Below are 13,602 nucleotides of genomic sequence, written 5' to 3' on the forward strand. Positions count from 1 at the left end.
TCAAAAAGTTCTCACCATCGGGATATGACAGCCCTGGTCCTGCTGTGCTGTGAGTTCTGTCCGTTCAGCCTGTGCCACCCTCCCATGACAGGTGTCTAGGGGTGTCATCTGGGCTTTTAGCTCTGCTTTCAGCTTTGAAATAAACTATAACCACAATTGTGGCAAAAGGGAGGAGGTGAAAGTGGAAGGGAGCGGGGGGTGGGGGGGACAAAGTGAGGGGTGAGGGAGAGGCTCCAGTCCTGAGCAGATACACTTTCTGAGCGGTCTCTGAAAAATCTGCCTGGGTAACTGTGTCCCCTGGCCTGGCACCATCTACGAATTTTCCGTGAATTTTCCTAGCTTACAGACTGAGTGGTGATTTGAGGGAGAAGGACCACCAGGTGGGGCTAAAGAGAAGCTTGTTTTGGAAGAGGCAGTAGTCAACTGGCTTACTGTGGGTACTGGAAAACAGTTTTCCCTACATTGCAGTGAAAGTTAAGACCTAGTAAGTCTCTACAGTTTGCATTCCACAGAAATGCTCTACACTTTTAGCAGTGTCAGGCATTGTCCCTGCAATCTCAAGCCAATGCGCGTAACTGCCCTCCCTTCCTTCCTTCTGCCCTTCCACCCTGCTTCTCTCCCTCCCTCCCTCTCTTCTTCTCTCTGGTTAACCTCTCCCCACCCCCAGTTCTGACTGATGATTCACTTGTCTGTTGAACTTGCCTTCTGCACAAAGCACCACTTCAGGGACGACTCTGAATCAAAGCCCCTGGGACTTCGAAAGAAAGGGCAGAGCTCCTTGCTGTCTCGTCTCAGAGCTCCTTGCTGTAGACTGATTAACTTCATTACTTCGGAGAAATTCCTTCAGCAAACTTCCAACTGAACGTCTGTGTAGCATTTCCTGGGGAGAGTCTACTAATACTTGGAATAAGCCAACATCTCATCTCCCTGATGTACTTGTGATTTGTCCTTCTCTGAGAATTATTTGAGCTATTTTTCTTTTCCAGCTTTTAAGCACATGGTATAGTTTTACCAGTCCTACTTTTAAATCTAAACATTTTCAAGTTCAGAGTACACACATATTAAATAAATAACACTCAGAAGTTTTAGATTAATTGGTAATTAATTTTTGCAAAGAATTTTGGAGATGAAAAGTGTTGCGTGCCATCATGTCTAATTAGCATCATGTCAAATTGGAGAGATTTTTAAGTTTAACACCATGCAAATGGTGGTGCTTTCAGATTTCTCATATTGTGTTTCCAGAACAAAAGGGCATTTCTTTAGAATCTTACATCAATTGTTGGATAGATGAGAAGGAAAATCAATGACCTCGATGAACACAGCAATCAGTCTTGTAGCAAATGGTTATACACACGGATGAATATGCATACAGATGTATACAAAGAGATACAGACATCCAGGCACACACAGAGACATACGAGCACACAGAATATTCAGACACACACAGACATACACAAGGGCATAGACATAAGTATAGATAGAGACACACACACGCATGTACACACAGATATACACAGAGACACACGAGCACATAGATGTGTTCAGACACACACAGACACAGATACATGGACACACATAAAGACAGTCAGAAACACAGATACACACAGGTACAGACATAGAGACATACACAAAGACACACCCTGGAGAAGAGCCTGGCGGCTAGATGGAACCACTTCCCAAGTGCCCATCATGCATCGGAAAAGGAAGGTGCCATTTCCAAGGGCTAATTCCCACTTTTCTGTGTGATGCAGAAGACAGAAGTCTTCTGGAAAGCCTGGTGGAAGTGGGGAGCGACTAGCCGGGCTGTCCCAGAAGTGCGACAGCCACATGCTAATCTGGGTATCAAGGTGCTGAAAACCATATTTCCCCCCTACAGCTTCACAGGAGTGTCTTTCTCACACATTCCTCCCTTCTCTGAGGAAACGATGCTGGCCAATGCAGGGAACTTTTATTTTGTTAAAGGGAGCTTTGAGGCTCGTTTCCATAACGACAGACTTTTTATAGATAAACAACTCTCCCTGTCTCTCTCTTTTATTCTTCTTCTGGAATCAAAGTCCGAGTCATTTTATGTCTGCTGTGCTCCTAGGATGTTCTGGGGATGGACAGCAGGGGTCATAAACATCTCATCAGTGGGCTTATGGGCAATTGGGCTGCAAACTGCTTCACCGGGTCCCCTTGGGCGCCCCCTGCTGATGCGGGTCGGGCAGAGAACTGCACGCGGTGGTGAGGGTGCTGGCAGCTCCCTATGTTTCTGGTCACTTCATTCTTCTCTTCCTTCACTTTCCTGCCTTCTGGCATAGCTACTTAATAGCATCTGAACTCTTCTCCAAAAATGGACCCCAAATGTTGCCACAGAATCTGGTCATTCCGGTGAGCTAATTTAAACGATAGATTCTGGGACCTCCTCCCGGGATGTGTGAGTTAGGCCTGAGAATCTGCACTTCTTAGCTTCTCCCTGGGTGGTTCTGAGCTTGTGAGCACCTTTGGTGCTGGCAAGGACCTCACGGACAGATGCAGAGCTGAAGCTCAGGGGAGTGCAAGTGATTTGTTCAAGGTCACCTACTTACTCATTTGTGGACTCAGAGAGCTACTTCTTCATATAAAACGGGATATGTGTATATAGTTCACGCCCTGTGAAAGAACGGTAAGAACAGAAGACTAAAGCACGCTCTGCTCCTCAAAGTCTCTCTACTACAGTGGGTTGCACAGCCCAGGGATGCTGGAACCAGGACTGAAATCTCATGGTGAGATGCCAGATCTTACGCTTTAAAAAACCCTTTCTATTTAAAAATAATTCCAGACGCCCAAGAAGTTGTGAAAATAGTACCGAGAGTACCCATGGAAGTATCATCTGGCTTTCCCGGTATTAATGTATTACAGAACTATAGTACCTATGCCATCAAAATCAAGAAATTGACACTGGCACACCACAATGATTTCACGTCTTTGTTTCAGACATGAAGCCGCCAGTGGATCCATTCACCTTGCTTAATTTGGACAGTACTTCACCAACCAAGTGATTTCTGACTTTCGAGGCAATAATTACTGATAAAAGTGCAGAAGACCCTATGGACCAGCATCATGGCAAGCGAGTAAAGCTGCCACCTGTAAAGGCAGCATCCCATATGGGCACAGGTTCATGTCCCAACTGCTCCACATCTGATCCAGCTCCTTGCTGATGGCCTAGGAAATCAGTGGAAGATGACCCAAGTAATTGGGCCCCTGCCACCAACATGGGAGATGTGGTAAAGCTCCTGGATCCTGGCTTTGGGCTACTGTTACAACCATCTGGGGAATGAACCAGCAGATGGAAGATTCTCTCCCTCTCTCTCTCTCTCTCTCTCTGTGTGTGTGTGTGTGTGTGCGTGTGTGTGTCTCCCCCTCTCTGTAACTCTAGCTTTCTAATAAACAAATAAATCTTAAAAAACAAAATGCAGAAGACCCAAGCTGTCTTCAGGGTTATTTTTTTTTTTTATCAATAGTCACATTGAACGTTAATGGACTGAACTGTCCAATTAAAAGACACTGATTGGCTGATTGGGTTAAGGAACAAAACCCATCTATTTGCTACTTACAGAAACACATCTTTCCAACAAAGATGCATACAGACTGAAAGTGAAAGGCTGGAAAAAGATATACCATGCCAACAGAAATGAAAAAAGAGCGGGCGTAGCCATCTTAATATTGGACAACATAAACTTTAACACAAAACTGTTAAGAGAGACAAAGCGGGGCACTATATAATGATTAAGGAATCAATTCAACAGGAAGATATAACGATTATCAATGTATATGCACCTAATTACAGGGCACTGGTTTATTTAAAAGATTTGTTAAGGGACTTAAAGGGAGACTTAGACTCCAATACAATAGTACTGGGGGACTTCAATACTCCACTCTCAGAAATAGATCTACAGGACAGAAGATCAACAGGGAGACAGTAGATTTAAACGACACTATAGTCCAAATGGATCTAACAGATATCTACAGAACTTTTTATCCTACACATAAAGAATTTACATTCTTCTCAGCAGTACATGGAACCTTCTCTAGGATTGACCACATACTAGGCCATAAAGCAAGTCTCAGCAAATTCAAAAGAATTAGAATCATACGATGCAGTTTCTAAGACCATAAAGGAATGAAGTTGGAAATTAGCAACTCAGGAATCCCTAGAGCATACGCAAACACATGGAGATTGAACAACATGCTCCTGAATGAACAATGGGTCATAGAAGAAATCAAAAGAGAAATCAAAAACTTTCTGGAAGTAAATGAGAGGATAACAGCACAACATACCAAAACTTAAGGGACGCAGCAAAAGCAGTGTTAAGAGGTAAGTTTATATCAATAGGTGCCTACATCAAGAAATTGGAAAGGCACCAAATAAATGAGCTTTCAATGCATCTCAAGGATCTAGAAAATCTGCAGCAAACCAGACCCAAATCTAGTAGGAGAAGAGAAATAATTAAAATCAGAGAAGAAATCAACAGGATTGAATCCAAAATAAATTACAAAAAATCAGCCAAACGAGGAGCTGGTTTTTTGAAAAAATAAACAAAATTGACACCCCGCTGGCCCAACTAACTAAAAAAAGAAGAGAAAAGACCCAAATCAATAAAATCAGAGATGAAAAAGGATACATATCAACAGACACCACAGAAATAAAAAGAATCATCAGAAATTACTACAAGGACTTGTATGCCAGCAAACAGGGAAACCTATCAGAAATGGATAGATTCCTGGACACATGCAACCTACCTAAATTGAACCAGGAAGACATAGGAAACCTAAACAGACCCATAACTGAGACAGAAATTGAAACAGTAATAAATGCCCTCCCAACAAAGAAAGGCCCAGGACCAGATGGATTCACTGCTGAATTCTACCAGACATTTAAAGAAGAACTAACTCCAATTCTTCTCAAACTATTCTGAACAATCAAAAAAGAGGGAATCCTCCCAAATTCTTTCTATGAAGCCATCATCACCTTAATTCCTAAGCCAGAGAAAGATGCAGCATTGAAAGAGAATTACAGACCAATATCCCTGATGAACATAGATGCAAAAATCCTCAATAAAATTCTGGCCATTAGAATGCAACAACACATCAGAAAGATCATCCACCCAGACCAAGTGGGATTTATCCCTGGTATGCAGGGATGGTTTAATGTGAGCAAATCAATCAATGTGATACACCACATTAACAGACTGCAGAAGAAAAACCATATGATTATCTCAATAGATGCCGAGAAAGCATTTGATAAAATACAACACCCTTTCATGATGAAAACTCTATGCAAACTGGGTATGGAAGGAACATTCCTCAATACAATCAAAGCAATTTATGAAAAACCCACGGCCAACATCCTGTTGAATGGGGAAAAGTTGGAAGCATTTCCACTGAGATCTGGTACCAGACAGGGATGCCCACTCTCACCACTGCTATTCAATATAGTTCTCGAAGTTTTAGCCAGAGCTACTAGGCAAGAAAAAGAAATTAAAGGGATACAAATTGGGAAGGAAGAACTCAAACTATCCCTCTTTGCAGATGATATGATTCTTTATTTAGGGGATCCAAAGAACTCTACTAAGAGACTATTGGAACTCATAGAAGAGTTTGGCAAAGTAGCAGGATATAAAATCAATGCACAAAAATCAACAGCCTTTATATACACAGGCAATGCCATGGCTGAGGAAGAACTTCTAAGATCAATCCCATTCACAATAGCTACAAAAACAATCAAATACCTTGGAATAAACTTAACCAAGGACGTTAAAGATCTCTACGATGAAAATTACAAAACCTTAAAGAAAGAAATAGAAGAGGATACCAAAAATGGAAAAGTCTTCCATGCTCATGGATTGGAAGAATCAACATCATCAAAATGTCCATTCTCCCAAAAGCAATTTATACATTCAATGCAATACCAATCAAGATACCGAAGACCTTCTTCTCAGATCTGGAAAAAAATGATGCTGAAATTCATATGGAGACACAGGAGACCTCGAATAGCTAAAGCAATGTTGTACAACAAAAACAAAGCCGGAGGCATCACAATACCAGATTTCAGGACATACTACAGGGCAGTTGTAATCAAAACAGCATGGTACTGGTACAGGAACAGATGGATAGACCAATGGAACAGAATTGAAACACCAGAAATCAATCCAAACATCTACAGCCAACTCATACTTGATCAAGGATCTAAAACCAATCCCTGGAGTAAGGACAGTCTATTCAATAAATGGTGCTGGGAAAATTGTTTTTAATAATAGAAATTTATTATCTTGTAGTCATAATTTGTGCTGTGACCAGATCCCCTTACTGGGCCAGTGTACCCCTCTCCCAGCTAACAGTGTTGGCAGCTGCTAGCTTCTAGTTACCACTTCTCTGGAAAAGTACCCTCAGTCAGGCCAGGGATTCCTAGCCCGGAATATCATGCTGAGTTCCCCGCTTCCCACAGCCCAATCTGCAGCCTGTCGCCTTCAAACATGGCCTGCAGATTGACTGACATGGGGGTGCAGAAGGACTCTCCTGTTGCCTCTAGGCAGGCAGGGGTCTGAGCAGGATCATGTTGACGCTGATCTCCAGCTGAGCCCACAGCCTGTTCAGCTCCTCCCCTTGCCCCATCCAGATGCCCCCTGCTGCCTTTCATTGGAGAGCTCCCCTCCCAGAATCTGAGTCCTGTCCAGCTGTACTTCTGGGGACCTTGAGCAAAGCCATATGCCTCTTTTCTTTTATCACCTTTTCATTTTAGAGAATGGCAGTTCATGACTCAAAATGAATTTCCTTGTAGCACATGGAAACACCCTCCCACACTTGCGCGTGCACACACACACACACACACACACAAGTGTGCAGCCACATCCCCACACACTCTCTCTCACACTGTAAACACAGCAGCCTGGTGATGGGCATCCGTTTAGGTCCTCTATTCTGTACATATGCAGACAACAAACTGAGCCTTGGTCTGTGGCTATGAATTTCACATCACATTGGATCCCATTAGTTTGTGGGTATTGCTTGGAGATAATCAATACAGTGATTAGAATGCAACTACAAATGTAGCATAATGTTTCAGTTGGAAATACAAATAACTGTTTTCCCCCACCCCCATTTGCACAAAGCCAACTTCAAATTAGGTGGACGGAACTGAACCAATTATTTGTTTTTCCTCTGACAGAGGACAACATCAATAAGGCTGCTCCTTGCACTGCCTGAGTGCTTATGGCCAGGACAAAACCATGAAGGACTTCGGTCTTTCACCTGCACAAAAGTGAACATAAAACAGAGGTCTGAGAGGTAGGTGGGGGGCTTCCCTCCTCTGTTAGCCATGTACCCCTGGACATGTTCCTTTAAACTCTCTGGCTTATTGGCCCCTAAAATGGAGATAATACACCTTTTCCTGCCAACCCATAGAACAAAGATAACTTATTTTTGTGAACATGTTCTCTAAGCTCTCAAAGAACTAAGGCAAGAGCAAGGTATTATTTTCCAGGGTCTTGGGCCATCCTCCGTTGCCTTCCAAAGTCATAGCAGGGAGCTGGATGGGAAGTGGAACAGCCGGGACTCAAACCGGCATCCATATGGAATGGCAGCTCTGCAGGCCAGGGCTTTAACCCATTGTGCCAGAGCACCAGCCCCACCTTTCTTTCTTGATACTCTTTTCTTCCCCATCAGAGAGCCTCATTAAAAAATGTATTTACTTGAAGAAGAGAGAGAGAATCTTCCATCTGCTGATTTACCTCAACATCCATCTGCTGATTTGACCAACAGCCAGTGCTGGGCCAAGCTGAAACCAGTAGCCAAGAACTCCATCTGGGTCTCCCACGTGGGTGGCAGGAATTCAAGTTCTGGACCCATCATCTACCACTTGCCACGTGCATTACCAGGGAGTTGGATTAGAAGCAGAGCAGAGAGGAATCAAACCAGCACTTGGATATGGGATGCAGGCACCCACCCTACTTTATCTCTTTTCTATAACTTCTGTGAGGTAATCTTAGAATTCATTTTCCCAAGTAATCTTAGAGGTAGGTACATATACAGTCTAATAGTGCTACAATGTGGCTGGAATTTTACAGATACTTTAATCCCCCAGGATATGCCAAATCAGGATTAAAACACAGAAAATGAGATGTGACCAGTCTTTGACTTTGGCTTATTCTGCAATGTGATTTGTGTTGTTGCAACCAAGATGTTGCAAATAGACTTGCTGTTTTTTTACAAACAACCCAGGAGGGTTCAGCATTCCTTCTTTAGCTCTCAGATCACAGCAACCGAGGAGCTGGTTGGTACTCAGAGACAAGGATGCGGAGCAGGTGGCCCTGGGACCAAGACTTACACATTTGGAGGCTACCTCTGTGTGTTCAGTGTTCCCTTTTTATTGATTCTGGAGACACACTCCTAATTTCCTCTTTCCCACTTGAATTCAGCTATCAGCATCTTTTCTGAAGACTCCTCCATAGGGGGCACCAATAGCACCAAAGTATAATAGCACAGATTTTGTATGCTCTAAGAATAAAGCACTTATTGACATGAAGTTAATTATATTGCAATACACCAGAGGAAATAAAAAGATTAAGCTTTTACTCAGGATACGCCATTTCTCAAAGCTTCATCCAAGTTATCATAAAACGTGCTCAACAAACATAGTCTAAGCAGTTTTGTAGCTCAAAAAAAAATAATTCACAGTGTGAGCCTTCTGCGAGTTATGGCCACCTGTTTCCTGACCCTGCTGTTGAAACTTCAGCCAAGTGCAGGTTGCATCTCATCAGCCAGGCTGAGTCGGGAAATGTACAGACTGCTCTACTTGGACATTTTGTGCTTTTCAGCTTACGGGAGAGTTAAGCTACAATCTGGAATGGTTTGATGCATTAAAACATCATCTCTTCATAATAACAAAACGTAGCAGAAACAAGAACTCCGTTCTCCTTTAAGTGCCTTTTCCGCTAGGGGCATCTCTGCCCACCCATTAAGGCAGACTTTGGGGGTCATTTCATTCACTTCCATGTCCAGTCCCTCAGGAAGTCCTGCTGATTCCACTCCTGTAATTCTTACCAAGTCGTTCCACGCCTCTCAATGGCAGCTGCCCACCTTCCAGGCTCAGGACCTGTCCTGTCTTCCTGTGCCATTCTCTCTCCTCTCCAGATCTGCCATTCTCTCTCCTCTCCAGATCTGCTTTCAAGTCTGAGGTGGCAGGTGGATATTTCTAGGCTGCTTGGTTCCCAAAAGCCCCCTTAAAGGACAAAGGGAGAGTATTTTTTAAGAACAGTAATGTAAATACTATAGTACTGGAAGACACAGGCAGAAGCCAACAGTAAAGTCAAGTTTAAGGAAGTCCTTGATGATAAATGCAATGTGATCAGCTTGACAGCGATGACCCAATGGGAGGAAACTGCAGCCTGAACACTGAGATAAGACCAGGGTTCTCCAGCTGGCAGCAGAAGAGTCTCCCAGGGCAAAGTCAGGAAACACAGAATGCAGGCCATGGATGATCACCAGGGCCATTAATTAAACATCTGAAATTATAATGGCTGGGTCTCCTAGGGGAGGTCACTCTTTCTCCTGCCTCTGTCTTGCATGGAGTATTTGACAATGGCACATAATTGAGGAGCAATTTTCTAAAGGAAATGTGTGGTCTTCTCAGGAAGATGCCCAGTGGTTTGGGGGATCTGGAGAAAAGCTGAGCAGATCAGGAATTAGCTCAGTGAGATTAACATTAAGAATCTCCAGAGAAATATGGATGTCAAGCACAAAGCCACTCCACCCAGGGAAGCGTATCTAACCCACACCCTCTCTAATTGGCAAGTCTGAGGACAGCCTCCTACTCAGACCCCCACCTGGAGGTCTTCTGGTCACCAGCCTGCCTCCCACGGAGTGTGCCTCCAGCTGTCCCACACCTGTGGAAGCCTGGTGAGGACACGGAGCTGCTGACTCCAGCAGCACTTGGGCTCTCCACTCATGGACGTGAATGCTTGACCAAGAGCCACCCTGACACTTAAGGAAGGAGCAGGACCAAAGAGAGGAGCTAAGGAGGAAACCAGAGAGCAAACTTCTTTGGAGGAAACAGAAATAACTGAGAAGTAAAAACAGAACTTAACGTTTCCAGCTACTATTTTAAAAAGAGAAACAAGTGAATATTGTTTCTAGTTAAAAAAGACCAAGTAGTCATTAAAAGAGAAATCCCTGGAATCTAAAAGTATATTCAGTGTAGATGAAGAAGAAATCAAAGGATTGACTAAATATGAAATAGAAAAGCCAGAGTTAAAGACTATTTTAAAATTTATATAAGTGAAATTGTACATCTTTTCATCTGGTTATTATTTGTATCCTTTATCTATTTTCTTACTAGGCTGTGTTCTTTTAAATTTTTATTTGTGGGACCGGCGCTGTGGTTCAGCAAATTAACGCCCTGGCCTGAAGCACTGGCATCCCATATGGGTGCTGGTTCTAATCCCGGCTGCTCCTCTTCCTGTCCAGCTCTCTGCTTTGGCCTGGGAATGCAGTGGAGGATGGCCCAAGTCCTTGGGCCCCTGCACCCACGTGGGAGACCTGGAAGAAGCTCCTGGCTCCTGGCTTCGGATTGGCGCAGCTCCAGCTGTTGAGGCCAACTGGGGAGTGAACCATCAGACGGAGGACCTCTTTCTCTCTCCCTCTCTCCCTCTCTCTCTCTCTCTCTCTCCCTCTCCCCCTCTCCCCCTCTCCCCCTCTCCCCCTCTCCCTCTCTCCCTCTCTCCCTCTACTTCTCCTCTCTCTGTGTAACTCTGACTTTCAAATAAATGAATAAATCTTTAAAAACATTTTTATTTGTTAAACTCTATTTAGTGGAGCCATCAAGCTTTGAATATAATGTAAATTAAAAATGTATTATCTTCAAAAAGTAAGAAATAAAGTATAAGGTTTTGAACAGGAAGGACTAAAGTTGGAAATTAAGCCAAAGAAATCTCTGAGTAGTTTAAACAAAATTCAGAGAGATCATCCTATCAATAGTGGGCACAATTTGGCATACATGCACATGGGCATAGCACACAGGAAAAGGAATGGACACACAACTGCACACTGCAACGTGCGTGAATCTCACAGACAGAAGGAGCCACACGCAATGAGCATGTGCTCTGCAGGTCCTTTATACAACACTCAAACGCAGGCAGTGGCACTCATGGCATTAAAAGTCAAGAAAGGTAGGAGCGAGCCATGGCTCAAGGTGACCGGAACGGCACGTGGGGCCTTGTGGGTGTTGGTCACATGTTCTTTCTCTCTCTCAGAGCATGTTACACAGGCTGTTCCATTGGTGGAAATTCCGCAGTTTGTATGGTTGTATACTTTTTCTACATATATTTTACTACTTTTACCAAAAAAAAAAAAAAAACAATACAAGAAACACAAAACTTCGTGTATTCAGATTTCCCAATTTATCCTTTATTGTATCGCAAACAGAAAACGCTCTCCTGGTACATTTGCAGTTAATAGTTTTTGTTCTTTAAATTGCAAATGCATCTAGATTTTATTTTATAAATTTTAAAAATGATTTCCTGTCTTGCCAACTAATGCATAACACTGTATTTACCTAATCGCTTATTGTTAGAAGTCCAGGTTGTATCTCTTCTAACTATTATCAGAGTGAAAAAGTAAGACAATTGAGAAGGAACGAGTTTAACCTTCATCCATCAAGAGTTCCAGAAAGAGACAGATAATGGAGTGGAATAAAGCAGTGGAGAAGAGAACAGAGTTCTTCAGAGTATAATGATCTAACCCACAGCAAGTGGGAGGCTGATATTAAAGCCCTGAGCTTAGGAACAACCAAGTTAAAACAATAAAAAGAAACACTTCAGGGATAAAGAGAATATCCTAAGGGTGTCTGAAAACCCTGGGATGCAACAGGAATGAGCTTGGTCTCACAGGCCTCACTGGCATTTTCATAAAACGACAGACCTCAAACAATGAATGCATACCCATTCAAACTTTCCATTAAAGGCATTTTTGAGGATTCAAAGACTCAAAGTATTTACTGTCCACGTGGCCAATTGGAACACGATTACTTAAAGAGTTTTCGAAACATCAAAAGGAATGTAAGGAAGTGACTTGAGGTCCGTGGAGCAGCAATGGCAGAGAGTGGGAGGATGCATGAAGCTAGAACATCGCGGAAGGACTCGCCTGAGTCTCTGGGAAACCCCTTTAAGCAGCGGGGGTTTGGTGGCATTGGCAGAGCACTTGCATGTGGGTGTGCACACAGTTCTGCTCAAATATGCAGAGGCCGTGCAGCTCCGGTACTTCCCTGTGGCTGACCCGATGTTAACAATGAGTCCCGGTCCGCCTCTCGCACCCTTCTAGAGATGCAATTGTCAGATGTCCCTCTCAGTCTCTGTTGTAAACTGTATTTTCTGTCTGTATTGTCTTTCTGAAAACAGACAGTTGCAGTGAATCTTTTCTTATCTTTGTCCTGCCTGTGTGATTATTTCATTTTCTGGGGAGGGGTCGTATGTCTTTCGGTGCTGGAGAGAGAGATTCTCAAACGCATTTGTAGAGACTCGTGTGATTTCTCTGGGATCTTTCTGGACCCTGCCATGAGCCAGATGATTTGAGTGGCCTTAACCTACGGGAGGTGCCTGATGGGCTAGAGGTGACCTCTCCTGATATTCCAGGACACGTACTATCACCCGAAGCTGACAGGATCTCAATTCCCAATAACCTTCAGGACACACGAATAACATCAGGACACACAGAGTCTTTTGTGTCCTCTGCTCACCACCCAGCAAACCTAAGGAGTCACAGTTGTCATCTGTGGTCATAGGTTCAGATAACCCGTCCATCCACCTTGCGCCATCACTCCACAGCCGTTTGAGACTGTGACCCACTGAGCGGAGGACCCTCCTGAAACACTGCAGGCTCCCTCAGGCTGGGCTGTGTCGGAAGTGGGCTGCCAGCTCTGATGTCTCTAACAGGAAGGTTGCTTCTGTGCACAACTTTCTGGGATTTGGGCCCAGAAGGAAGACAGGACACATTTCAGGCCTTTTCCAACTCTTTTGCTTCTTATATTTGGCATGGAAGCAGAAGGGTTAGGCTTCCCCATGTGGTAGGAGTTTATTATAACTCAGTTCTCTTTCCTTGTGCCTTGTGTTGAAATCCAAATCCCAGCCCTTGGGAACTCAACAAATATAAAAAAATTCTTCTCTGGGGCCAGCGCTGTGGCTCAGTGGCCTGGAGCACCAGCATCCCATATGGGCACTGGTTCGAGTCCCAGCTGCTCCACTTCTGATCCAGCTCTCTACTATGGCCTGGGAAAGAAGTAGGAGATGGCCCAAGTCCTTGAGCCCCTGCACCCATGTGGGAGACCTGGAAGAAGTTCCTGGCTCCTGGCTTCGGATCAGCACAGCTCTGGCCATTGCGGCCATCTGGGGAGTGAACCAGCAGATGGAAGACCTCTCTCTCTTTCTCTCTCTCTCTGCCTCTCCTCTCTCTCTGCGTGTAACTCTGACTTTCAGATATATAAATAAATCTTTTTAAAAAATTCTCCCCTCAACATGTCTATTTCCTTGATAGGGACTTGAAGTACCTGTTTAAATACTCATTTTCATTTTGCTTGAAAGGTAGAGAGACAAA

At 43.8% G+C, this 13,602-nt stretch overlaps 1 long non-coding RNA gene and 1 pseudogene across 2 annotated transcripts in view; one reads left to right on the plus strand and one right to left on the minus strand.

Moving 5' to 3' along the window:
• The window catches only part of LOC138849411 (uncharacterized), a 410,778-nt gene that overhangs the window by 76,064 nt on the left and 321,112 nt on the right, over window positions 1-13,602 (plus strand). The gene's annotated exons all lie outside the window — the stretch shown is intronic.
• The window catches only part of LOC149127219 (adenosylhomocysteinase-like), a 66,278-nt pseudogene that overhangs the window by 33,848 nt on the left and 18,828 nt on the right, over window positions 1-13,602 (minus strand).

The sequence above is a fragment of the Oryctolagus cuniculus genome, chromosome 4, assembly GCF_051225735.1.
Source record: "Oryctolagus cuniculus isolate XC-2025 breed Fujian yellow rabbit chromosome 4, ASM5122573v1, whole genome shotgun sequence".
NCBI lineage: Eukaryota > Metazoa > Chordata > Mammalia > Lagomorpha > Leporidae > Oryctolagus > Oryctolagus cuniculus.